The 25,158-nt window shown below is 37.9% G+C and overlaps 1 protein-coding gene across 3 annotated transcripts in view; it reads left to right on the top strand.

Annotated features, from left to right (window-relative positions):
- FSTL5 (follistatin like 5) overlaps window positions 1-25,158 on the top strand; it is a 423,037-nt gene that overhangs the window by 140,316 nt on the left and 257,563 nt on the right. Inside the window, exon 1 of one of the 3 annotated variants that reach the window (XM_040065515.2) lies at window positions 1,011-1,217. The exons of 1 other annotated variant lie outside the window; for it this stretch is intronic. The gene's annotated coding sequence lies outside the window, so the exon portion shown is untranslated. Of the gene's footprint in view, window positions 1-1,010; window positions 1,218-25,158 lie in introns of those variants that run through there. One more of the 3 variants, XM_040065517.2, reaches the window with a different exon arrangement.

Here is a 25,158-nt window from a genome sequence, read left to right as displayed (position 1 = left end):
ATTTTCATAATGATTTCACATTGAAGATGAAAGGGCTACTCTTTAAAAGTTGTGGAGTGGATAGTAAATTAATGTAAAAGTAATAAATCAGATAACTAAACCTGTTATCTCACAATACAGCAGATGCAAGTGAGACTTCAAAATACTGTTTCTCTGCTTGACTTAATATAAATATATCTCTAAGTTTTTAGGTGATCAGTTTCCAGTTAGATTTTTTGTTTTGATTGTTCCTGTTCCATCCAAAGGTACCCCTTCTCCTGCTTACGAATGGGAGCATGTAATTAACGGTCTTATCTCAAGATGATTTTTTCCCCCTTATATTTTGCATAACTTTATAAGATTCCCAGCCACCTCTCCATGTTTCTGGCAAGGGTTGCCAGGGACCTGCACCTTGGCGCTCAAGCACCTCAGTCCGGCGGGGACGCTAGGGGTTACCGATGCAAGCGTGCAAAGCCTCCAGCACATCTGAGCTTTCAGACAGCCCGTTGATATATCAAGGATTGAGTATGGCATAAGACCCCCTCCCGCTCGAACCACGCCGGCACAACACCCCTCCGTGCTCCAGGGGGGAATTCCTCGCTGTTTTACAGCAGCGGCTCCGCTTGCTGCCGGCGCCAGCGCTGCCATCTGCCCGGGCGCTGGGCGCCAGGGCTCTGTGCAGACGGCGGGGCAAAGGGAGCGGGGCCATGGCCCTGCGGAGCGATTCGGTGACCTCTGCCGGGCTAACAGCCCTCTGCGCGGGCAGGGAACCCCTCGGCGAGCAGGGCCGGGGAAACGCGAGCCGCTCCCCCACGCTGCCCCGTAGAAAAAGGCAACAAACCAGAAGAGGGAGGCGGTCGGCGGCGGAGCGCAAGTTTGGGAGCCCGCCCGGCGCTGGGGGCGGTGCGAGCGGCGCGGCGGGGCGGGCGGCGGCGGGGCTGGGCGGGAGCGCTGCTGTCCGCGCCGCGCCGGGTGCTGAAGGGCGCCCGCCGCCTCCCCGCGGGCCTCGGGCCGCGGAGCCTCCCGCGCCTGCTCCCGCCGGGAAGCGCCCTGCCGGGAGCTGCGCGCGCTTCGCTCCGGACTGGCGGCTCGCTCGCTGGATCGCGGCGGAGCCGCTCGTGGCTTTGTTAAAGGGAGAAGAAGTGTTCCTCTCTTTGCGATTTGCGCGAGGACCCGTGGAGCTGGGGGTTTTGGGTTTTTTTTTTTCCCCTTGTGGATTTCAGCGACTCTTGGACAAGGTAAGCAGCAATCCTAACGTGTATCCTAACACGCGCTCACGCGCGTATTTTTTCACGCAAATGGTAGCGGGGTGCTGTATGGGGTGGAGGAGCTGGCGATTAAAGGCAGAGTAAAGTTGGAAGCTTGGTAGACCTTAGGTCAGCGTAGGGGCAAGGCTCGAAAAAGGCATGCAGCTTTCAGTGAAAAGGGCTCCATAAACAAAAGATGAATCTGAATGAAGAGTTCAAGGCTTATTTTTATTGAAAACTGGCTCGCAGGGTAATTTTTAAATGCTGGAAAATGTTTTATATTCAAAATCTTGACTATTATAGAAAGATCTCAAAAGACTTTATAGAGCCTTCTTTGTATAAAAACTGATTTGGGGACTAGAGAAGCTCTGGCTGATTCTGTCTGGGGGAAGACAGGATATGCGAGGTCATTCTGGGAAGTAGAGAGTAAAGCAGGAATTAAAGAGGATTTGAAAGCATAGCCGCATGTTGCTCTGTGTTCTTGTGCGTCCCTGCGTATGTGTGTAACAGGACAGTGACACCCTGTTACTTGACAGACAATTCAGCACTGTTACACTCTCAACTTGGGAAACAGCGCCTTTATGAAAGGGATCATCACCACCTCTGTCTCCAAGGTCAATGTGGGGGGTGTGTGTGTCTGTGAAAGTTGTGAATTTTTGTCCTTTGATGCTGGATGAACATCAGGCCTGCTTCCAGGCTGCAACTAGGTATAAATGCAAATCTTGGATTTAATAATACCATTTTATGTTGCATTTATAGGTCTGCTGTTGTCAGTAATTGAATAGAGCTTAGAAGCGTGGGCAGACATAATGTCTTTTTCTTTCAGCAGTATTTAATGCTTCGTGAGCTTGGTACGGAGCTCTGCTTCACAGAGGAGTTTGCTGCTGCTTCTGTGAGTTGTCAGAGTTGTGCACACGCAGAGCTCAGTGCTACACAGGGATTTCTGCACACACCGAGCCGAGCGCCGTGCGGTGACTTCTGCACACGGAGAGCTCAGCTCCAGGCAGGGGTATCTGTCTGAGATTAAGGCAGATTCCAGAGGGAATAAGCTGCTGCCAGCCAGTGCTGCTGACATAACTGAACAGAATATGCAGGCAAATGAGGTCCCCACCTTGTGTTTTTTAGGATTATGTACCACTTTATGCCCTTTTGGTTGCGATGAATTTTTTTAGGAACTGGGACCTAAACCACAAGTGTTTCTCTACAGAGTTGTCCTGCACAAATGCTAGCAGTTGTAGTAGCTGTGAGCATAAAGTAACTTTTGTTGATGGGATGAAGCTGGTGAAAGGAGGCTGCTTCTTACTGTAGTGTTTTTTTACTCCTGCATTATTTCCCTCATGTTAACGTAGGTTCTGTTTTGCTGAATGTTTGTATCAGCTAAAGCATAAAGATAACCATCAGGCAGCAGCACAGAGCTACTGATGGGTGAAGTTGAAAGCTAGAAAAATGAGGAGAAAGTAGTTCAGGGTGGCAAGACTTCCATTGCATTTGGGTAGAATTAGGAAATATGTTTTATTGCTCTCTCCCCGTCATAAAACAGCTCTCTTCTTCCTTTCCCTACAGTAGGGAATGAAAGTTTATTACATAGCACTTGCATTGGTTGCAAGCTTTCATTAACAGTCTATCCATCAGCGAAGACAGCTTTTATCATCTGTCATTGACATGAATATCGATTTGCTTTGAAATATTTTGATATAATTTATGATTTGATGGTTTTTAAGGTATGGAGATTCAGGATGTTTACTTTTTGAGGTAGACATTAGAAAAGTATTTTGAAAAAGTTATTTTGAACCATGTGGTGCAGATGCTACAATAATACTGAGGGGAAAAAAGACCCACAACATTGCAACCCCAACCCACTAATTACGTATTTAAACTTTTAATGTTTATGCAGGGCCTGAATCTGCAAATCATTGTTCGCTTGAGCGGTCTCTATTTGTACAGTCTTTCTCCAGTTAACAGGACTATCTCCATCATTACATGATTAAAGGTCATTGACCTTTCTGATATCAGTCATTTTACCGGTATCAATCAGATGATAAACTTTGATACTAAGACATGAAATCTGTGTTTTTAGATTTATATCTGATGGTATTTTCTAGGTAATATTTTGCCTTCAGTTGTATTAGGCTGACTCATTTGATAAATCGTGTTTGAAAAATGGGTATTTGAAATGATACATATACTCTGGAGGAGGTAAAATGGTACTGCTGTTTTTCAACAAAATGGTGTTCCAAATATATGTATACCTTAAGGGCGGTCTATAGCCCTTTTGCCCATTAAGTCTAACTAGAAGTTTGTCTGCAGTAGTAGACCTTGTTCAAGCATATTTCTAAACTTGTAAGTATATGGTTTTGTATAATATGCAGTTCCAAGTCCTTTATCTACATCACCCAGAAGTTGATAATGACTTAACCAACCAGCTGACTGAAGAACTAATTTGGAATCAGGGAGGAGTTTTTGTTAAAAAACCCCCAGGGTTTAGAGAAAATCTAGGTTTAAAGAGCTACTTTATGGACCCTTCTTAAGCTGACTAATGCACAAAGGCGTGCATAAGAGGGCAAAGGCTTACAACTACTGAGAATATCAACACATGCACAACCCTGTCAGAGGTCCAAAGCTTAGTTTTTCCAGTGGATCACTTGGTTATTTCTTGGTTTAAGGCCTTTGACAGCATACAGCGGTCAGTAAAAGCCCAAATATTGTGGTTGCTCTGTTCTAGGTGTGTTCTAGATCTACCTAATCATGTCAGTTTTTTAGTCTGTTTCTATTTGTGTGTGAGTTTATCCAGTAATCCTTAGTATTTGTTTAAAAGTAATATTCAATCTTAGAATAAAAGAACTGTTATAATCACATAAATTATGTATTTTAAAAACACCAAACTTTTTTTTCTTAGAAAAATGCATGCTGTCCCACACTGTGACTTTATATAATTTCAGAAAATACAAGTTTTCTGTCACTCTTCTCTTTTAGAGATTGTAAAATAATATTAAAAACAAAGCTCTGCTCAGTTTTGTTAAGTTTCAAATTTAAAGATGGAACTCCAATAGGAATTATTCTTTCATTTAACAGGTCTGAACTTGGTTTTGATATCTGAAAAGTAAGAGGTCTAATGAAGTTTAGGAAGTAATTTCTGATTATTTTTCTCCAGATTGGCAAATATTATGACATAATTGTGGACATTAAATACTGCAGGAGTGAATCGCTGGCTCGAGGAGAGGCAATGACTCAAATGCTGCTCTTCACTTTGTTCTAGAATTTTTCTAAGCAAAAGCAGGACCATATTCATTAACCATTCAGTGTAGCTTCGTCTGTTATACTACATAATTTTAAAGTATATAGATTAGCAAGTTTTTTGTAAATCTGTTTGATCGTATTTTTTACTTCAGGTTGGTTTTTTATTGTGATGGTGTTGTGGTTTTTTTTTTTTTTTTGGTTTTTTTTTTTTTTTTTTTTACCTTTTGAAGGAGATAGGGAATAGCTGTCAACAAATGAAAAGACTGGAAACTTGTTTGCATACAATATTATACATATTTAATGCAGCTTGCTTTTCCCTGCCTCTTAGTAGACAGAAAAGACAAGGAACTATTTTATACTATCAGAAGAGCAGCAAGTCAAATATTTTCTCTGTGGGTTGACCGAGAGCAGTAGTAGTCTAGTCCCTTTGGAAATAGTGCCATGTGAAACCCCCACTAATGCCTCCAATATCAGGGGTTACTACTGCCCAGGAAAAGTATTCAAGAGAATTCAAACCCACAGCTTTATTAATTTCTGTACTATTTTACAAGTTTTCTTTAGGTTTTGGGTTAATTAGCCTTAGTTACAAAGTTCTGGTAGGTTGTGTTGCTTTCTAGCAGTTGCGTTTATTAACAGATGTGTCTTCATTTGAATGGGTCAGTGCAGATAAAGGAATTTCTGCAGTTACTGTGCAGAAGAACTTCAAAAAGGGTCCCTAATTGCAGGTATCTCTTGTTTCCTCTATGCCATTGTTACTTCTGTTTGTATCGGCTAAATATACTGGCCAAGAGAGGTTGCTGTGGTCTAGCCAGGCATGATTTCTTACCAAGAGGGGACTAGAATGACTGGAAATGTGTATTTGTTATCTATTTTTAGCTTTATTTGATAGCAACTTTTATGCAGGTGTTTACACTTACTATCCTAGAAATGGTCATAGTTACTCTATTCAATTAATTACTATACCTATAGTACATAATATACTATACTATACATTATGTAAAATTAGTGGTGAATGATTTGGCTGCATTGCTGAGTCCTGCAAATCTTAAGAAGATAAGTTATAAAGAGTTAAATGAGGGGAGAGTTGGCAATGCTTGCGCTAATTGCTTGGAGTAGGTTGAAGTTCACAGTTTATTTGCATTTGAATTAACTGAGGTTGGTGTCCAGCAGTGCTTTTCAGAGCAGACTTGAGAAAGAATTTTTTTTTTTTGTGCAATAAAGTACTTGAAAATCTTAGATGGAAGATGAAGGATATTTAAAATACTTCTTTCTTTTCCTGACAGAGAGAGCTTTCTTCTCATTTTATTCCAAGTTCAGTTTATTGTAATCTGAAATATTTTTACCACTGAATAGGCTGTCTTGTGGTAAAAGCCACTATCACTTTCACATCAGCATATTAAAAACTTTCTGCAGGTATTTTAATTCCTTCATAAGGAGTTTCCTAATATCTACAAAAAGAAATAAAGTAATCTGAAAGTAGCTCATAACTTTAATCAGATAAAAATTTATTCATTACTGAAAATACTCTTTTATTAAGTGATAGGAACTTCTAGAATATTACTTTACGTACTTTTGTTTCCATTAGGAAATAAAATATTTTAGAGGCTTTCTGCATTGTAACTCTGAACTGTATGCATTTTTATTATTATAGCGGAACTTTGCCTTCCTAAATAATATGTAAATCATTATACGCATTTACACAAATCAACAGGCAATTAAAAAAAAGGTAGAAATTTCTTACATGATGAACTGTAGAAATAAACGTTGTTTCAAAGAGCTTGCAGATTATGATTTGTTTCAAAGTTCAACATTTTGTGTTCTATTTCTTTTACATATTTTACTTTGTAAACTTTACTTAAAACACCACTATAACTGTTAAAATACATTGTTTATGTGTTTTATTAAACTTTGTCATAAATGATTGCTGAGAAAGAAAAAGCAATTTGACATCATTCTGGTAGATCAATGGAAATCTTTATTCATATGCAAAAGGAGTCAAAAGAATAAATGCAACCTTTCATTCTGTTATAGAGTGAATATAGTGCATTAATGTTAGAATTATTTATGCAATTGAGCATTGTATTTGGTGACAGTCATGTTCTTCCAGTGATAACAAAAAACATGCAAGGTTCAAATGCATTTAGTATATACACAGAAAAGACTAGTATCTGCTTTCTGAGGACAAAATGTAGTGCAATGGAAAGCTAAATGCACATGAACGAATTACCAATTCACAAATACCTGTGGTTTAGAGTTGCAGTAGTCCAAGTTTTTATTCATAGAGCAGAAAATAAGATATTGTACCTAAGAAAAAGAAGAGATGAACCTTGTTAATTTTGAAAATGCTTTTGCATTTATATTTTAAGAGAAGGAGAATTATTTTGTTACATTTTGGAGAGGCTTCTGTTCCTTCTGCATCATCATTTGTAGAAGTGTCTAAGTTTTCTCTCCTAAGGGTCTGTTTTGAGTCTTAAATCAACAAAAACCAGAAGATTTTATAAGATGTGACATTTATACTACATCTTGGTTAACTATTCACCTTTTATGAGTGATTTGAGACGTAAAAGAAATCTGAGATCAGATACCTTTGTTAAAGGCAGATTTTCTCAGTGTTTTACAGGTATTCCTCAGGTCTGAGAAGCGAATGCTCAGAAAATTCTCTGAAAGACAGTATCTTTTCCAAATATTTGCTCAGTTATCTCTGCAGTATTCAGAGGGCAAAATCTGATATTATAAAGGAAAGAATGTTTTGGATTGGAAAGGACCTTAGAGATCATCTCATTCCAACCCCCTGCCATGGGAAAGGACACCTTCCACTAGGCCAGGGTGGAAGTCCATCCACTCTGGCATTGAACTCTTCCAGGGCTTGGAACATCCACAACTTCTCTGGGCAATCTGTGTGTCAAAACCCTCAGAGTGAAGAATTTCCCCCTAATATAATCTAAAACCATTCTTAGTTTAAAGTAATTCTCCCTCATCCTATCACTAAGTGCTCTTGTGAAAACCCTCTTCATCTTTTGTGTAGGGCCCCTTTAGGTACTGGAAGGCCTCAATGTGGTCTCCCTGGGACCTTCTCTTCTCCAGCCTGAACAACCCCAAATCTCTGAGCCTGGAGAGGTGCTTCATAAGGAGAGGTGCTCCAGCCCTCTGGCCATCTTGGTGGCCCTCCTTTGGGCTCACTCCAACAGGGTCACATCCTTATGCTGGGATTCTCAGAGCTGGATGCGGTACTCCAGCTGGGGTCTCACAGGAGCAGAATGGAGTGGGAGGATGACCACCTTTGACTTTTGTCCACAATTCCTTTGCTGCAGTCCCAGATTTTCTGTGCTGCAAGTGCACATTGCTGAGTCATGTTGAACTTTTTGTCAACCAGCACCCCCAAGTCCTTCCCACCAGGGATGCTCTCAATCTATTCTCCACCCAACCTTTATTTGTACTTGGGATCGCCACAACTCACATGCAGGACCTTGCACTTGGCCTTCTTGAACTTGAAGAGTTTTTCACACTCCCACCTTGCAAGCCTGTCCAGGTCCCTCTGGATGGCATCCTTTCCTTCTAGCGTGTTGACAAGACCACACAGCTTGGAGTCATTGGCAAACTTGCTGATGATGCCCTCAGTCACGCTGTCCGTATCACTGACAAAGATGTTAAGTAGTGCCAGTCCCAATATTTGAGGAATGCCACTTGTCACCGGTCTCCACGTGGATATTGAGCCATTGACCACAGCACTGAGGGTCTGATCATCCAGCCAATTCCTCATACACTGAGAAGTCAGCGCATCAGCTCCATGTCTCTCTAGTTTAGATTTAAATATATATATATATATATTAGGGGTTTGTTTTAAAGTAGCATCTTATTTTGACAGTGAGCCCTTCTTTTCTCTCTGCTCTGTTTCAAGATGGAAACATAAGTTCATCTCATCATAAGTTTTTGCGGTAGAAAGGCCACAGAGAAAGGAAGGAAGACCCTTATGACAGTACTTTTGGTTTGTCCTTGTCAAGTGGAATTAAGTTGCACGGATCCTCCCTCTCCTTGCAACAGCCAAGGTTAGCCATAACCTCAGCTTCAGTGAAAAATTGATGTTTTTTAATCTTGAGGGCTGATTTTTAAGTTGAAATACAGTTCATCATGGTGCTGCTCTTCCATATTATCAAGTACTATGACAGAGAGAAGATTCTTATTTAAAATAAGCTACAAGGCACAGGACCAGGTTACGATAGTTTGAAGACTAATTATATTTTTCATTTATTTCCTATGCTTTTTAAGGTAAGTGACTTAGCTAGTATATTGGAGAGTTAAAATATTATTTTTTAAAATTGTTGGTTCTCTAACCTATATGTTATGTTTCTCTCTTTCATTTATGTTACGTTTATGTTCTCATGTAATTCAGAATTACAGTGATAATTAGTGCTATGGTAATATTTCAACACAAAAAATATATTTCTCTTGTAGGTTTTTGGCATTTCTTCAAGGCTGATTTTGATAAACAGTAATATTCTGTAAAATGTTTCTAGACCTAGATGCATGGGCTGATTTAGTTCTTTCCTTGGGGCATTAAAAGAAAAAAACCCATAATTAACATCACTCCTGAGATTTAACTTTTGTATAACATTAATTATTTTTTGAACTGAAGACAGTTTTTCTAGTGAATTTAAACTGTGTTGATTAGCTACAGTTGCATTTTAGTCTATTGTCTAATAATAGGCTGATTCTCTTATTTTATACTTAAGAGAATTTTTCTCACAGAAATAAATAAACAGTCTACATTTGTATGTTCTTGATGCAGTCAGCAGGGTGGGGGGAGGTTCTCTGCACCTTGGAGGTTGCATTTGAAACATTAGTAGAGTGCTTCAAGCATCAGATCTTAAAATTAATGTTCCCAAAAGACCAAAAATCTAATATTTTAATATACTCATGTCCTTTATATCTCTTTGTGTGATAGTCACATTAATCTACTGCTCTAGGCTCTCAGTAATCTCTTCCATGCATAAGTAAATGTTTTAATGGGCTGCTATGCTTGTCTTTGTAAAAATATACGATATACACATAAATCATTAATAAATCTATACTGAAAATTTGATTTGTACTTCCAAAATATCAGAAATCCATATAAAAAAATAGCACCCCCTGTTTTCATGGTTTCTCCGATAGAAGAGCTCTCATATTAATATAGAGATTTAAATGAAAGTTTGTGATATAATTTGCTAACTCTAATGATTTAGAGTGCCTTTATTAATTTATGTGCTGCATCTGACTCCTTGATGAACAGTGTGAAGTATTATGGCTAATAATTTCAGTATTATCATTCTCTGCTTGCCTTTTGACAGAAAATGATCCAATTTTAGTGAGTTGGTCTTGTATTTTTTTTAAGCTGGGCATGTTTCTGGAGTTATGAGTAAATGGTAAAAGAAAGCCTAAAGAGCTGATTACAAAGCTCTCAATGGTTAAAAAAATAAGCAGTTTTGTGCCTTTGTTACTTTTTCTAATGAAGAAAGTGAAAGTGTCTGCATGGATGCAAATTCTGAATTTTAAATTTTGTATTGTCTAAGTGTTGAGTTTTAAATACTTCCCATTAAGAAAAATTTCTTTGCTGAAAGGGTGGCAAGGCATTGGTACAGGCTGCCTAGGGAAGTGGTCGAGAAACATGTGGATGTGGCCCTTGGGGTCAGTGTTTATTTGTGAACCTAGCAGTTCTGGGCTAGGGGTTGGACTCGATCTTAGAGGTTTTTTCCAATGATTAATGATTCAGTGATTCTGTTCAGTTGGGTCTCTTCCAAAAAGAGCCATGAAAAGCGTTGTGATGTTATATATAAGCATTGCAAAAATCATTAATAATTGTTGAGGTTTTTTTTCCATCTTCAAAGTAAGGACTTATTTTAAACTTACAATGCATCTGAGATCCTTAACGTTTCAGATTATAATTTTGATTTTAAACATCAACTTTCTTATTCCAGCATGCAGCAGAAGGTTTCTGTGCATGGTTTGTATCCATCAACCATGAGATCCACTTTGGTGTTTTAAAGAAAGCAAAATATTTGTTAATTTGAGGGATTTTAAAGCAACAATTCACCATTTCTGTCTAGATCTGATGTTTACCAATGGATTTCTGGCGTTACCATTGGTAAACTCAACAGATTGTCAAGTCACAGCACATTTGGAGTAGGTCAGGAAGGAATACCACTTGTTGCAAAGGGTTTATCTATCACTCTAATCAGTGAATGTTTAAGGAAAAGTGTCTTCTCAGCACTCTTTGTTCTGTATTTAGACTAGGTTTGTAAACCAATAATCGCTATGAATTTTTCATTGCTTTTACCAGTATCTGAGGGATCTGTTCTTTTACAATCTTGTAATAATTGTATAGGAATTATTTGTGTGAGACAGAAATAACACATAAGTAATTTTCTTCTATTTCTGGCATTTAGGACCATCAGTAATTATACACTTCATTTTTCCTGTGTTATCTTTTACGTTTGGTTTAGTTTATTTGATTTTGATAGTGATTTATTCCACAAAAGGCCTTTTGGCATCAGAGAGCCAGGGTTTTTGTGTTGAAGACTGTGTGTTTTGTTGTCTATAAAATTTGTAGCTGTCCATCATGTAGCCTTTGCAAGGAACACAAAATGTCAGCTCTAAGAATTTACAAATTAAAATGTAAATTGAGGCACAAAGAAATAGAGAAGTGCTATTGGAAAGAGTCAAACTGCTTTAAAATGAGTATGCAGTGTGTGTAAATGTTCAACTGATTTGCAAAGATATGAGCCCTAAAAGTGAAGGTTCAGAGTTGAAATTTCATGATGGAAAAGGGGATGTCTAGGCAAAAATATTATTCTGAAGTTTGTTAATAATTACAAGTGGAGGAGAAAAAACCCAGACAAAGACTCTTCCATAGAAAATATTTTTTACAATTCAGTTATACTTCATAGAAAGCTGAGTTGGGGGGGAGTTGTGAGTGTGGGGAAAGCTCACAAGTATTATCACCATGTGGAAATTTCATCTTTGCGTTTTTGAGCAAGAAAAAGTACCTTTTAAGAAGTGATGCTCATAACTTTCTAATTTAGGACATTTCTGAGTTTACCTAGTCTCTCAAGACTATCAAGAATTGGAGTACAGAAAATAGAAGGTTATGCTTTCTAGGAGCTGAACAGTATGAACAGGAGTTGAATCCTGCTGCTCGTTTTGGCTTGTACCAGTATACATCTATACCCAGAAAAAGACACATAATTGCTCTCAAGTGAGGAGTCTGAATTTGACAGATCTGGGCTTAAAACTGGAATAGAAAGTGTGGGGTAAGTGAAATAAAAAAATGTAGTAATTGTACATACATATTACCAAAAGCTTTAGGGTGTGTGCTGTTAAGTATTCTTACGGGAAGAACTTTATGGACTGAGAAATATTTTTTCTATTGCTCCATGTTAAGAGACGGTGTCATTTTTCTCTTCAGCAGGAATTAAATTTTAGTATAAGATATTTAGGTAGAGGACGGAAGTCTTCGACATATTTCATTAGAGAAACTCTTCTTGTTTGCTGGATATCATAGCATCTCCTGGGAGTGGAAACATTGGTGAAATAATCCTAAACCAGAATAATCTAACTCCTAGACCACCAAAAGAGAATGAAATTCTTTGTGTATTTAAGGGAAGTATCTGCTTCCCTTAAAAAATACACAAAGGAGAGGAAGAAAAGTCTGCAATAGCGAAACCTCTGTCTTTGTAGCTCCTTTTCTTTCTTTCAGTTCCAGTGGGGGAAAAAAGAAAAAAAATAGTGCAATTACTAGAGGAAAAAGAGAAGGGAAAAAAAGGTGCTTTTCTATGCTTCCAGACTGAGAAGTGGTATGGTTACATTTACATTAATATTATCATAGCAAGTTTGCATCAGTGAAAATATGTGGATAAATCAGACACCATATGTGCAGCTCCACATTACTTAATTACTAGATGAACACTTCTGTAATGAAGATTATGGCATTGTTTTGATATTTGCATCCTCTTTTTTTTCCTTGCATGCATGTAATTTCTGGCTGTCTGCAGGAAATATTATAAAATTAGAGCCAGTGAGCAAATCTAACAACAGAAAACTATTAATGGTAAAACTCAGTATGACTAAGAAGAGTCCTAAATTTCTGTATGTTCATGAAGGGCTGTTATGACCAGAAAACCACCCTGAAAACTAGAATGCTGCTCTAGGATGGGTATTTACAATAGATAAAATAATGGATAATTGAGAGTCACAATAGCAAAAAGTCTTCCATTTTGCTATGGGATTCTTGGTCACGTTTATTGTCACAACAATGTAAGAGAGGGACTGGTATACCTAAACAGCCTGTCAGTTATATTTTAAATAAGCTGTTTTAAAGTTTATTGTGCTCACTTTGATGTAACAGGGCAAGTAAAGCTATGATCAGAGGATAAGATGTACAATTTCACTTTGCAGCTAAATAGATTAATAATGTTAATTAACCTGTGTTGGGGTCACTGCTATCCCTCACATCCTATTACACCTCTTGATCAGTCTTTCCATCTACTGGCTAGTGGTGTTGACATGAGTGGTGATCTGAATTACGGAGTGGATCTGGCTAGAAATTAATCTTTTCTTGCACTGCTCTCCACCTATCAGTTGGAATATCATGGCCAAAGATCAGTTTCAGCTCTCATGGAACAAGACAGCTTCCTTCAAAAGTATGTAAAACTGATTTGATTTGAACCAGTGTGGACATGGACTGCAACAGTAATTGTCTGGGGTAAAACTTGAACAAAGCAATACAGTCTTGTGACTACATGCAGACACTGAACTGCAGGTAACCACTGTCTCCTTCTTGCATCTCAAGACATAGCTTTAAACTATTCTCTCAGAGCTTCTAGTGGGATACTTTATCCCTATGGTACTATGTCCGGTGAGGGAGGATAGCTTTATGGGAATGCTAACCTAGAGATTGATGTAAAGCAAACAGTACCTGCATTTATACGCAGTATCCTCCCAGGCATGTTGCTGACATCCCATTATGGTTAACACCCCCCCAGCCCCCCAAACTGACCAAAAAACCCCAAACCCTTTCCAGATTTATATCTCCCTTGGGCTTTAACAGTAGCCAAATCTGGGGCAAAACCTAGAGCTGAATCCAGGCCATCTTGCATGGGTGATGTTCAGAAAAGTCAAGTGACTTTAGAAATAAGGGATACTTTTTAATAGTTTTAATGGCACCTACTCTTTTTCTTTTTTTTCCCCTCAGTATGTACTGTGTACTATATGGTTCACTCAGAAGTGTAGGGAACTCAGAGGCTGTGGTATTAATAAGGAACATGAATGGGGAGTACATAGCAGGCCTTGCAAACTGGATCTTGGGTTGTTGGTGGGACTGGCTTTAAGCACAGGAGGCTGCCCAAAGCAATCAACTTTGAGACAGAGCAGCAATGGCTCTGCCCTTGTTTTGTTTCCAAGTGTTCAACATGGAAATTGCAGCCACTGGGTGCAGTGTCAGCACTGAATATTGGCACACTTAATTTTTAAACGAGGATTGAGCAGTATGCGTTTCTATATGGAATATCCCTTCTCCCTCCTTAGCAGCATCTGCTTTTCCCTCATCTGCACCATGCCAAGATGAACAGGGAACCTAATGCATCAGTTTGGTCTCCTACATTTATTGCCTTTATCCTTCTTTGACATTCTCTTTTTCTTCCTGCTGGAACTTTCTATGGCTACAGATCATATTCAGTATTTTTGGAGAAGGCAAAGGGAGAAGGTTTGACCTGGATTTGCTATCAGCTGTGGTTTGAGATGACCCATGTCTTACTGTGGGGGATGGAAGTTGCCATCACCTCTCTTCGTTGAATGTCAGATTGTCTCATTTATGCAACTTTAAGACATTGAAAATGACAAAGAAAAGTGGATTCTTCCCTCTATCTGTAGGCAGGGTAATCCTGATTTTTCAAAATTAGAGATTTTCAGAATGCAAGAATGATTGTACGAAAGTGATTAATAGTAAAGTGATTGAAGTCATTTGGATATCCTCCACTGAGGCTCTTTTCACTGCTTGATATACATGTAAGAACTGCAAGACAGTCTTGAGATTTTCTTGCATGTTGCTGAATCAGATAAAAATCCTCAAAATAACTTTCAAACCCCTTTTTCTCAGCTTTGATGAATTTCTGTATTTTGTGGCTTCCAGAAAAATCTTATCTGGATAATAAGAAATATTTGAAATGGGTAGGCATTCCCAGACCTGCAAAATACAGACAGAGGCAAGAGAAGTTTTCAGTTCTAATAGCATAGGGATGCTTACATTAGTCAGCACTGAGGATGATTCATGTGACAGTAACGGATTTGTCAGTGAAGGCCCACTTGGACATTTGCTGTGTGATTAGCATTTGTAACAGAGCAGCTGGAAGGTGATGTTCAGCAATATCTCCTGCCTCCTCTTCATAAGTGTTGGACTTCACAGAGGTGTCCTAGACAATCTCAGAGTCAATGTGGTTGAATCAAAATATGAGAATAGTGTCAAGGTGGGATGAAAAAGGAGCACAAACTTATATTTCAGGGGTGGCCGCTCTTCAGGCTCTAGCTTTGGAGTGACACTTTCACGTGAGAAGAGGTGGGATGCTCTTGCCTATGCACAGGGTTCATACCAGATGTGATAGGGAGTGTCTGGTGATGCCATCTGAGCATTAATTTCTTGTTGAAATGTAGTGGTTTATTTTGGTTAAGAGGCTGTTTCTACTGTTTCCTGGCACACTGATGGTCAAAACTTCATTCCAGTTGATTCTACGTTAACATTTTCCTATATTTCTATTGTTTAAATAAAACAAGATATTTACCTTTTTGCCGTCCCAAAAATAACCAAACAGTGCCAAAAAAAAAAAAAAAAATCCCCCTCAAAACCCCCAAATCCAAACCAAATAAAATATATGAAACTTTTTTTTTTTTAAGTCAGTGAACACAAAAATGTTGTTTTCAATGTATTATGAACAACAATGGTGGTTGAGGTCTCCTCAACAATGGTGGTTGAGGAGACACAAAATACGTTCCTTTCACATGCTACTATTTCATCACCCCATACTGGGTTACTCCTTGCTTTGAATTATCTGCATTCCATTCTTCTTAGAAATGAAAAGTTTTTTAGCTAAAGAGTTTTTGAAAAAAGTCTTTTTTGACAATCCTATTTAGCTACGACCTAATCAGGAAATGGTAGGTCTTTCTGGTTTACTGTCAGCTTTCCAGCATGCATTTGGAAGCTTCTTCCTAGCAGTTATATTAGAGTTGTATAAAACCATAAGCAATAAAACCCAGTAAAGTAGTATAAGACAGTTGAAACATAGCAGGAAATGTAGTATCAGATCCTATTTAAAGGGCTTGTAAGCATACAATATGTGAAATGCTTTGTTTGATTAGAAATATCTTGGCAAAATTTAAAGAAAACTGCAGTTTTTTGAGGAAAATGACTATGTATTATAACAATGAACATTTAATATAAATAGTAGAATGCAAATGACCAAGTCAGCTGTTTTTTTTCTTTTTTTTTTCTTTTCTTTTTTTTTTGTTCTATCAGATCTCAGAACCTTTATGTTTCCTTCCTATTTTTCTCAGTCTGTTAATTTCTTTTTACATAAGGTGAGAAAATCATTCTTTTATAGACTTGGTCTTAAATATCCAAGCACATGGCACTAGTAACCTATGCCAGCTCTATGACTGACAAAACAAATGCTGTTTTCTGTATTTCTGATTGTGCTGAATTGTGGCTCATGAAGAAAGTTGACCTTTGTGACAATAAAGAAGAGGGTTGAGTCACCACAAAGAAGGAAAGCGGAGAGGCAAAAAATCTCCACAGCAGTTAAATTGAAAAAGAGAAAATACCTTTTACTACTTTGGCTATTCAAGTGCAGAACATAGTTTATTTTTTTCCTAAACAAAAAAAAATCACAAGAAACTTCGAACTCTTTTAGTTAACAGTTTAGTTAACAGTGAACTGTTTTAGTTAACAGTTATTTGAAGTTTTGTTTCCATTCTTGTGAATGTTCATTGTAACTAAGTCATTTAAATAGGGTGGAAATCTGCACCAAACATACTAAATGTGGATTTTAGTGTTTTCATGTTGTCAATTAGGTCAGGATTTCATCTATAGTTAACTATATTAATGTGGACACTGGGGGAGACTACTGGAGGGCAAATGTGTTTTTTGTTCAATCCTGGTAAGGACAAACTGCCCTCAGCAACAGATAGTCCTTGTTTATTTAAATAGCTGCAACATTTGTTGGTCCTTTTGTTTACTGATTGAGCTGTGCTTCAGTCCAGCTATACTAAAATCCACACACATCTTTATTTTCTGCAGTTTGATAATTTCATATTTCCTATCAGTGTTTGTACTGCCGTGTATACTCCTCTCCATCACACCAGAGTGATCCATGTCCTGCATTCAGGAGCTCATGATTTCTTGCATGTTATAGGCTTTCCCATGTCACATCTCTTCTGCTATCCCATCTATGGAGATGGCTGAAACGCTACTTCCCCTGTCCCTAAGTACCTTCTCTCTTTACATTTTTTGTGCTTTAGGACTTGGTTTCCTTCTGTCGTCCTTTATAATTACTTTGTTACTTCAAATCCTATTAGAGGCGAAAACCTCAAACCTGTCTATTCCAGTCTTTGCCATTTTCATGGTGATCTTGAGGAATAATCTCCAGGTGAGTTGAGTTTAAACCAGCTGAGTTATTGAAGAATGTCTTTCACTGAGTAAAAAAGATGAGATCCATCTCTGCTGGCTACAACACTTCAATGCAGAGAGTTCCATTGATGTAAAGGGATAAAATCATAACATTAATCAGAATGCTTAATGGAAAGTGATTGTCTAAATTATCATGGCTGTTGAACTAATGCTAGACATATCATGGTTAAGCATTCATCCAAGGAGTTCAGTAATACAAAAGTTTCAATGGTTTTGTTGGTAACTACTCTTTTACCAAACCTCAATATTTTCTTGAATAACAAAAGAGAGAAGCAAGGATGATAGATTAATATATCACAGCAAATATGGAGAATTTTAGTCTTTAATTTAGCAGTTCACCTGTTTAAAAAAAAAAAAAAAAGTTGTATCTGAAGTGGCCATATTGCTTTCTCTAGCATAATGTCTTTTCTCAAACCATTTACTGTGGAAGTACCAACAGCCGTTCTTTCTCCTTACATTTAGTTAATGTTAGTAGTGTTTTATTTTAGAAGAAAAACATTAAAAACTTGAAAACCAAAATATTTATCTTTTCTAGTGTGTGCAAATGACACAGCTACACAATGGTTTACTAGGTGTCAATTTACAAGTTTTGTAAAATATTAACAGTACCAAGCTATTCACCTGAGTTCTAAGCTGGCAGGTTTTCTGTTTCTGGTTTCATATCATAAAGTGGTTGAATTCCCATCAGTTCAGATGCTGCCATGATGGTAAACATTAATCCTCTAGAATATTGAGGAACCAGCTGTGACAAGTTTGCTTAATGAGGGAAGAAAGAGACCACTTCACTAACAGTATAACCTCCGCAAACCAGCACTTGCATATATCAATGAAGCTAAAACCACCCTGAGATTGATACTGAAGTCTTGGGAGAAAAATAGATCAATACACACAACTCAAATCCATTAAACAAAGCTCCTCTGAGTTATGTGAACTATAGTACACTCATTTTGTTCTTCTTTCTGAAATGTTAAAGAAATTATGAGACTCTGTGAAGAACTTATAAGAAAAATTTATAATTGTCATTTCTCATTTCATTATAATTAAGTTATTACTTAAACTGGGGTCACTAACACTAAGCATCTGGGTGTCATCCTTTATATAAATAGATAAATATACTGAAAATTATAAGCTCAAATTAGAGCATGAATTTAGCAGCAAAGATAAGTGTCCTTGCTGCATCTGCATTTCAGGTATTTCGACCTTTCAGAAATGGCCCTGGCACGATCAGGCCACTTGTGTACAGGTTCACGTGAGCCACTGTAAATCTTTAGGACCAGTTCCAAAGAAGCCCTTCTAGAAAAGCCCTGGGCAAATGGATCTTGCTTGCATCCCCCACAGAGCCCAGATGGGCTGCCTAGGCTGCTGCTCTTCCCACCAGCACCTGGCAGTGCAAGTGGTGGGGGGGCAGAGGGAGAGAGAAAGAGTGAAAGGTGGGGAAGTCTGGCCCTTGTGCTGGCTGCTCACCATGGTGGTGCCTGGACGTACGTGCCTTGGAGCCTGACGTGTTTGTAATGTCTGCACAAAGACTAAGTGCAGTAGTATAGGAGTTCAAGGGCCTGCACTCCACCTTCTGCTTATGCAGGGTGATGGTTTCACATTTTAAATCAGGAAAGGAACAAGGGAGAGATAGACCGGAGTCAGCAGAAGGCAGGATATATCTGGCATGATGAGGGCTTTTTGTGAGATTTTTTTTAATAAAAACTATTTCTCATCCTGTGTGCTCCAGCACATGAGCTGTCAGTAGCATTGCTGGCTGTTCCCAAATGACTTGCCAGCCTGTTTTGGTGGGTGAAGGATGAAGCGCATGTGCCTGCACAGTGAGTGGCTGTAGCCACGTAACGTTGCAGCTGACAGACAGAACAGATTGGTACGCAGATGTACGAGCTGTTGGCTGCCGTACGAGCAGCGCTGCACTTCACTGTTGCAAGCCCCAAGCCTGCTGTACATAGTTAAGGTGACCTAACAACTCTAGTTCAGAGTGTGGCTGCCACTTCTGGAAAAAACTGGAAGGTGACAGCATGAAGTGTGCAGTGCTCAAAAGCTGTCAGGAAGTCGTGGGGGTGAGAGCTGCCCCCACGACACTGTGATGTGCTTTCCACATTGCATTTTGACAAGGAGAAACATTGCTAGATATGGATTACAGCTGCATTCATAAGAAAATATGATACTGTGACTACTTTGTAAGAACCCATTTTTTGGTGTAGAGATTGCTGTTGTAAGGTTTTTGAAGGCAGGCTGTGTGTGAAGATTTGGGGCACTAGGGTAGAGTAGAGGCAGGCTAATGGGAAAAGACACACTTTTAGCTAAAACTTCTGCTATTCATTCAAAGTTAATGCAATATAATAGCCTCCACGCAAGGAAATACTTTGTTTGCTGCTACCTTCTGCTACAAAACCATAAGGGTAGATAAAGGCATCTTAAGAAATGGTGGCAGTGTATTCTTTCATGCCTGGTTATTTGTGTCCATCATTATATGCAATAATGAAATCCTCAAAGTCACAGGCAATGAAGCATGGTTTATATTTATTACTGTGGCTGAATTATAAACCTATTAATAACAGTGAATATGGTGACATAGCTTATGGTCTTTTTCTGATCCCCACAAATTTTTTTTTTTTTTTTTTTTAAGATTAATAATATGTAAAAGAGAGACTGACATTTCCTGAAAGCATACAATAGTACTCCTTGATACGTTTAAACTGACCTTTTAAATAATGCCAGGTTAATATCTGATATATCTTTTATTTTGAAGGCAGGAGGATGCAATGATTGGGGCAGTATTTAAGATATTCATTTGTTAAACTTTGTAGGGGTGTTAAGTTGATCAGATCAGTTTATTGAGGTGGAATATTTCCATTTTCAAAAGAATTATATCTCTCTTCTTAATGCCAAACATCCTGGCTAGTCACCATTTATCAACACAGAACAGAGCATAAGAGCCGAGGAATTCTGGAAAAGAAAAAAGAGCTTTGAAAATGGTAAACTTCCTAATTTTAAACATGTATGCGTTTTAAAATAGTGCATTCTTGTAACTGGGTATACTCTTTATGTAAACTCTGGATAAGCCAGGTTAAAATAATTAGATTTTTTTAGTACGTTGTAAATACACATTATCATATTTGGAACTGGTTGTGTAAAATATATCTTTTCAGTCTTCTCTATGAAGATCACAGCACGGGGACAGAAACTAGTGCTTATTATGCTTTTGCTAAACTCTCATAGCAGCAATCTCTTTCCTAGTCCAACAAGAAAGTTAGGCAAAGAACAAAATTTATATTACCAATGAACTGCTGAAAATATTTAGAACTCATAATGACTTTGAGAGGAAACACTCATCATGGTATTGTAGAATATAGTAATCATTATTAGATATTCATTAGTAAGGTGTCAAAACTGGGATTTAGTTTGTTTTCCATGAAATATTAGACTTGCAAGGGTGAAAAGCATTAGCAGGAGAGAAAAAGGAGATATAGGTTTGCATTACATTTTCTCAAGAATTAAAAGAAAGTGTCTCTAACTCAGCAGTGACTATTTGATCATCAGGATGATGGTGGTAACTCTGAACTTTTCATTTAGTTTTCTTTGCTTAAGAAAAAAAAATCCCTGAAAATTATTTAAGGGTCCCAATTCTCTTAACAAAATAAGGCAGGTGAGATATCCTAAGGTATTCCTTCCGTCAGTTCAGAAACTATAGCTCTTCTAGCAGTGCTTCTCATCCAAGGGTTTTAAGGCATAAACTTGACACAGAATAAAAGAATCCTGTTATGGATAATAATTTATAAAAAAATTTCAGAAGTAACTGAAATGGAAAGAAATCAATAGTGAGAAAACTGCAGAGTACATCAGATTCATGAATGCTGTGGAAATGGGCTACAAAGTGAAAAGACGGAGCCTTCTGAGAATCAGAAAGGAAAATCTAAATTTGATACTGACAAAATTGCTGTACAGTGGGAAATAAGGAACAACCATTATCTGTTCAATATCCTTCGTTCTATTCCTGCTCAGCTCATGAGGCAAATCTAAGGATGACAGAGAACACATAAGACTCCTACAACATAGATCAATTTGATGCTAAAATATAGTGCATTAAGCTCATGGTTAATAAGCAAGTTAATGCACATTGAGGAAAGAAACTCAGTACCCTACTTATTTGTGTGAAAAGGGGGGGCATCCCACTCCCATAATTATTTACGTGCAATGAGTAGTTGTAAATTAACTGCATTAATAGGATGGAAGCTATGGAGTTATTGCTAGCAGTTGTTTAAGAACTTCTGTTCAGTGTTTATTGGCAGAAAAATCATATTTATATATACATTAAAATACAAACTGGAATATTTTATATTTTTAAAATTTTTCTTTGCGTTTTAACCTCTAGTCTATAACGTAAGTGAGGAATGTTCAGAGAAAGAAACAGGAAAATGTAGAGATACAGACTGGTGTCTGCTTAAAGAGAGAGTAAACCAGGTAAACTCATCAGATATCCAAGCATGGTTGCATGAATATAAAGAAGCAACAGTCTTCAGTGAAAATAAAAGTAGACATGTAATAGTAATCTATAAGCAATTCCTTTACAAATATGTAATAATTAAGTTAAAAAACACAGAAGAATGTTATCTAAACACTGAAACATCAAGTTCTGCAAGATTATAATTAATGAGTAGAGAGTCTAGATCATTAATACAAATTTGAATTCAGAAATATGTCCTTTTGTGCCAGAATGTATGCTATAACAATTCTTTCAAAACACAATTTCTGATTTTTTGATAATATAATATTAAAAGAATAGGAATCACCATCCGCTCATAATTTGGGCTGTACCTTCAAGTAGAAATAAGAAGCAATTTTAGGTAACATGAATATATAGTCTTGATACCTTATTTCTTTCTGTGTGGCTATATACAGCACCAAAATCTGGAGTTGTAATGAAGCTTTGAAAAGTCATTTTTATTCCTGCTCTTAATTCAACTCTTTAACAATGTAAGTCTTTATGACAGATCATAATCTTTCCTAAAATAAAGGCTTCATAATAGTACTATATTAAGTAGAACTGTGGGTTTGGTAATAATTTTTAAATAAATAATCATTTAAAATATCCAATAAATTCAATAGAAAATGTATGCTACTTAAAAGAAAAAATAGATATTTTAAATTCTAAAAGGGCAAATTATAACTGCATAGACCCTGCATGCTTTTAGGATTTTAGGTCGCATCTGTAAAAAAAGCTGACTTTTTAAATTCGTGTTGTAAGTGTCCATTCAAGTATCAGGCAATGAAGCCAGAAACTGAGCGTATAATAATTTTCTCTTCTTCTGTACAAGTACAAAGCATAAGTCTTTCAAGGTCAAACAATTTTCAAAACTATAAGGACTCTATTCTTTTACACCACATGAGACTAAAATATATTCAGTTTGTGGGAGGGTGGTGGAATGCGGCTGTACTTACAACCTTCTGTGAAATGACTGTTTTCCAACCAAATTTTCATTGTGCTGAGAGGTATTCCAGAAGTGCACAAAGGGGACAAAGGTTCGACCAAGCATAGCTAGTCTTAGCATGCACAAGTGCTAAACTAGTCTGATTCTGACCTTGAAAGTCAACAATTAAGTCTTAAGGGAAAAAAAAAAATCAACAAACAGAAATAAAAAGATGTTTTCTTTGAAACTAAAAATCAAAATCAAGATTCTGATTTTTCATACTCCTTTTGTTCTGATTTTTTTTTTCTCTCTCTCTCTCTTTTTTTTTTTAATGGACTTTTCCAGTAACAGTTATACTGAGAACTAACACAGAATCAGTGAAGGAAAATGGCATAGCATAATGTACTTGAATCCTCAGAGTTCTGAAAAGTCTTTTTTTGGTGTTTCCCATCAGTAAACTAGATTAGTTGTAATAATCCCATAACAAAGGTCCACCAGAATGTCTGATTAGTCCTTCTGTTTTGGTGGAAGTGTAAGGGGAATTCAAGAAGAAAATTTCACTGTGTCGTTTCCTATCCTCACTATAATATCCTGTTACTGAACAGGTGTAGAATAAGAACAAGCCTCAAGTTATTTATGTAAAATATCTCTCTGTAATAGTGCTTGTTTTCTGTGTTTCAAATAATTCTCTGCTTAATGTATTCTGTGCAAGCTCTCCTAAGAGAGATACTTCTACTATGTATATTAGAAAAGCTGGAACACCAAAGAAAGGTAATTGAAGTGGAAACTTTTGGAATAAGTAATGATAAATGAGATGAAATGTTAAGTTTGATTAATAGGGAGACCCAGAATGAGATTGGGTTTGGTGGAACAAAAGGTAAGTGATGTCGAAGTAATATGGCATATTAATGTTGAGCTTTTGTTTGAATTACAAGTGTGAAGGTGTAGTGGTTTTAATTTAATAAAACCAGGCAGAAACACTAATTAATGTAGGGATTTTAGTGTTAATATTTTTGTGGGAGGGAGAGATTAGGAGAAAAATAAACAAAGCAGGCTTAAGCTTAAAAATGAACAACAACAAAAAGGTTTTATTAACACACACTAAAAGATTAGGAAAAAGAAAACCTAAAACAGAATGAAACTTTAAAAACACACTTCTTTCCTCTTACAAACTATTAACTTTCTTATTAAACAACATAGAAAGACACAATTTAGGATTTTCAGTCAGTTTCACTGCTTAGACATAACTACACATTATTTTAGGAGAAGAGTCCTTCTAAGATCTTTTATGAAGATGTTTGCTTACAAACACATCCGCTGCCGCCCGGAGTTTTCGCAGACTGTGATGTTCTATCTGCAGAGCTTCTCAGTGTATCTGGGGTATTATTTACGAATACTTCTTCTTATCTAAAATTATCTTTGTCTCAAAAGGCTGAGACTTCCTTTTCGACCCAGGAGCAAGGGTTTTCAAAGTTCCCAAATAAATCTCTATTACACTAGTCCTTAATTTTGATTAGAAGCATTCAACCCAAAATAATACTAAGAATGCTGCAAAGAACAGTTCATTTCTTCATAATTTACCTTAGAAAAGTCTGGTTAAAAATGTCCACTTCTTCAATCCTATTCCAATATTATTAGTTCTTTCACTTCTCATCTGACTTCATGCAGTGTCTGTTCTATGTACCTTCTGTTTTCTTCTTTCTCTCAAGGAAGAATTGTGCTTTAAAAGTTCTGTATTGCTAAGAAAGGGTTAATTTTTTTTGCCTGGGCTTGCAAAGCCACATGCACATGCTGAGCTGGTAAAAGAAACCGGCAAATCTCTCTTTTTCCACCCCTCGGTCTCATCTAGGGCGGTCCAGCTCAAAGTTGTTATGGAGCTGCAAGCTTGCTTTCTCCGCTGCCAGCGGTGATTAAGCCGGGCCATGTTTTGGCCCCTTCTGCCGTGGTCTGAGCACATGGCCCCGCACTGCCGAGCTGCAGCTGCCCCTCTCCCCTGCCCGCAAGCGAGGGAAAGGGGCTCAGCTGGCCCAGGCTCTCCCTGTGCAGGCAGTGGCCCTCAGACACCCGGCCAGGCCCGGCCCGGCCGCCCAGAGAGACAGCAGAGCCCGACCCGGCTGGGCCCGGCCCGGACCACCACGTTACCTCATGGCTGTTCACCGAAGCAAGAGCGTGGGCAATCTGCCACAGATCAGTTTTAAATGTTCCTCCCAAAGTTGCACTGACAGTTCTCATTGGTCAACTTAGCTGTCAATATCCCAGCCTGCTTTTTAATAGGTCCTTGTCTTCCTTCCCCCCAACCTACGCCACGGTTAGGGCAGGGAAAAAACATTTTACATTTCTCTATATCTAGAAAACAGAATTGTGCCAACCTATGATAGAAGGCAAGGCAGCCTGGTAAAAATCAGCTGAAACGAGGATGAAACAGACCTTTAAATGGTTTTACCAAGTTTTACCAAGGTAGAGTATTCCTCAAAGAAGGGTAGCAGACTTAAGCAGGATCTGTTACTCAGACTGTGAATAGAGGTAAGAGTAGAGTCCATTTACTATGTTTAATATCTCCACAGGAACTAATTCT

This window comes from Hirundo rustica, chromosome 5 (genome assembly GCF_015227805.2).
Source record: "Hirundo rustica isolate bHirRus1 chromosome 5, bHirRus1.pri.v3, whole genome shotgun sequence".
NCBI lineage: Eukaryota > Metazoa > Chordata > Aves > Passeriformes > Hirundinidae > Hirundo > Hirundo rustica.
The sequence above is the reverse complement of the archived record's forward strand: the minus strand, read 5'-3'. Positions and strand labels throughout refer to the sequence as shown.